The sequence below is a fragment of the Nycticebus coucang genome, chromosome 21 (assembly GCF_027406575.1).
Source record: "Nycticebus coucang isolate mNycCou1 chromosome 21, mNycCou1.pri, whole genome shotgun sequence".
Taxonomy (NCBI): Eukaryota; Metazoa; Chordata; class Mammalia; order Primates; family Lorisidae; genus Nycticebus; species Nycticebus coucang.
Genome location: NC_069800.1, coordinates 23596256 through 23599291, shown reverse-complemented (window position 1 = coordinate 23599291; position 3036 = coordinate 23596256). Strand labels below are relative to the sequence as shown.

At 37.4% G+C, this 3036-nt stretch overlaps 1 pseudogene across 1 annotated transcript; it reads left to right on the top strand.

Moving 5' to 3' along the window:
* Nucleotides 1-600: 600 nt before the first annotated feature.
* On the top strand, nt 601-2300 carry LOC128573861 (mortality factor 4-like protein 1; annotated as a pseudogene). The gene has a single exon (XR_008376563.1). The product of XR_008376563.1 is annotated as a mortality factor 4-like protein 1 (transcript).
* Nucleotides 2301-3036: the final 736 nt, after the last annotated feature.

Genomic DNA, 3036 nt, shown 5'->3' with positions numbered 1-3036 from the left:
TATCTGGCCTATTCAAAGAAAAAAAAAACGGCCAAGTGGAACAAGATAAGGAAATGTGTTGCAGAAGTCATGGACTTTATAGCAATAATGAAGGTTAAGGGTATAATAAACTGGGAGAAGATTAAAAGTCTAATTAGAGGTAATGGTTTGACCATCAGTCCTTATGCCTTAAATATTTTTGAATTGATATTTATGTTTTCTTCTATCTGTTGGAAATGAGTTTTATTAGGTATTTGCTAAAGGCTCATATCTCAGTTTTTCATCAAAAGAGAAACTGTACTTTTTTCTTTCTTTCTTTTTGCATTATAGGGAGGCAAATGCTCCATCTAATGGTAGCTCAAACAAATGCTAAAGATGTGTTATACTTTTAACTCACAAAGCACAAAATAAAGAGGTGTCTAGGTGGGCACAAAGTGTATATTTGATTAATATCTATTGAATGGGTGACTACAAACGGGGAGGAAAATGAGTATAAATGACCAGATGATAAAAAGGTCACAAATTTCTTTCTTCTGGCAAACTTGTTAATATATAACTTCAAGAAAGACAATGTGAGTTTCAAAATAGATTTCTGTATGCTAAGGAAAGTTTATAGGAGTTGGGTGGGGTAGAGAGTAGGGGGCGGTAGTCGGGGGTGGTGGGAGAAGGAGGAGGCGGCTAATCACTTATAAATGGCGCCGAAGCAGGACCCGAAGCCTAAATTCCAGGAGGGTGAGTGAGTACTGTGCTTTCATGGGCCTCTTCTTTATGAAGCAAAGTGTTTAAAGGTTGCCATAAAGGACAAACAAGTGAAATACTTTATACATTACAGTGGTTGGAATAAAAATTGGGATGAATGGGTTCCAGAGAGCAGAGTCCTCAAATATGTGGACACCAATCTGCAGAAACAGCGAGAACTTCAAAAAGCCAATCAGGAGCAGTATGCAGAGAGGAAGATGAGAGGGGCTACTCCAGGAAAGAAGACATCTGGTCTGCAACAGAAAAATGTTGAAGTGAAAACAAAGAAGAATAAGCAGAAAACACCTGGAAATGGAGACGGTGGCAGTACCAGTGAGACACCTCAACCTCCTCGGAAGAAAAGGGCCTGGGTAGATCCTACTGTTGAAAATGAAGAAACATTCATGAACAGAGTTGAAGTTAAAGTAAAGATTCCTGAAGAGCTAAAACCTTGGCTTGTTGATGACGGGGACTTAATTACCAGGCAAAAACAGCTCTTTTATCTTCCTGCTAAGAAGAAGTGGATTCCATTCTGGAGGATTATGCAAATTACAAGAAATCTCGTGGAAACACAGATAATAAGGAGTATGCTGTTAATGAAGTTGTGGCAGGGATAAAAGAATACTTCAATGTAATGTTGGGCACTCAGCTCCTGTACAAATTTGAGCGGCCACAGTATGCTGAAATTCTTGCAGATCACCCTGATGCACCCATGTTCCAAGTATATGGAGCACCACATCTACTGAGATTATTTGTACGAATTGGAGCGATGTTGGCCTATACACCTTTGGATGAAAAAAGCCTTGCCTTATTACTGAACTATCTTCATGATTTCCTAAAGTATCTGGCAAAGAATTCTGCAACCTTGTTTAGTGCCAGTGATTATGAAGTGGCTCCTCCTGAGTACCATCGGAAAACTGTGTGAAAGATGGTCTCACTCGTATATGTTTGGATCTCTGTAAACACATTTTTGTTCTTAGTCTTTCTCTTTACAAACGATGTACTTTGAAGATGTTAGTGTATAACAGAATTGATGTTTGTTTTTTGTTTGATTTTAAACAGAGAAAATAAAAGGGGTTATAGCTCCTTTTTTCTTTTCTTTCATTTCAAAGTTGCTACCAGTGTATTCAGTGATGGATAACAGAAAGACAAGCTGTAGAGTGTTTTATTGCCTAGTTGACAAAGCTGCTTTTGAATACTGGTGGTTCTATTCCTTTGACACTACGCACTTTTGTAATATGTGTTAATGCTATAGGACAAAATGCTCTGATTCCTATTGCCAAAGGTTCAATTCAGTGTGTATAACTGCACACACTCATCCATTTGTGCTTTTTTTTTTTTTATGGTGCTTAAAGTAAAGAGCTCATCCTTTGCAAGTCATCCATGTTGTTCCTTAGGCATTTTATCTTTGCTCAAATTGTTGAAGAATGGTGGCTTGTTTCATGGTTTTTGTATTTGTGTCTAATGCACATTTTAACATGATAGACACAATGCATTGTGTGGCTAGTTTTCTGGAAAAGTCAATCTTTTAAGAATTGTTTTTCAGATCTTCAATAAATTTTTTCTTTAAATTTCAAAAAAAAGAAAGTTTATAGACCTTCCAATAAGGATATCTCCTCCTCAACCCTGGATATATCTATATGCATCTTATGGTAGAAAGAAATTAGACAACCCTAAACATACATGGTAACTTCTTCATGACTATGAAGAATTGCTATGCACATTGGTTAAGAATTCTGTGTGCCAACAGAATTTCCATCTTGCCATATGGTAGGTTTCCTTCTCACCCAAAAATGATTCAAAAGGTCTACTATTCATTCTCTCAATACAGAAAGGGGTTTCAGAGACACCCATTGCAATGTCTCAAAAGTCTTCCTTCGGAACAGAGTCACGCAATGCCTGGAATAGTGCCTTCTCACTTGCCCAAAAAGTGTTGCCTTCTTTTGCAATGCAAGTTACAATGGTCCTTCTCTCCACCATTTCCCTCCCAAAACTTGAACTAGTGCCCACTGAAATCTTAGTTACTTACAATAGCATAATTTGTCTTCTGTTTACATTATGTGGGGGTCTTAGAAATAGCCAAATTTCAGCCAGCATATATCCCAGTGACTCTTTCACTGATAATATTAGGAAATTAAACCTAATGAAAGAATGAATCTCTAATGGTGGGAATCTAGGCACTAATACAAGCCAAGTATGGAAGATGTTCTTAAGTAATGAAGTCGTCCAAGCATAACTCAAACTTCAGAACTGAGTTGGAGCTAACTTTAAGTCTGACTCTTCATATTTGTTAGAAAATCCCATGGATTCATATAGGAC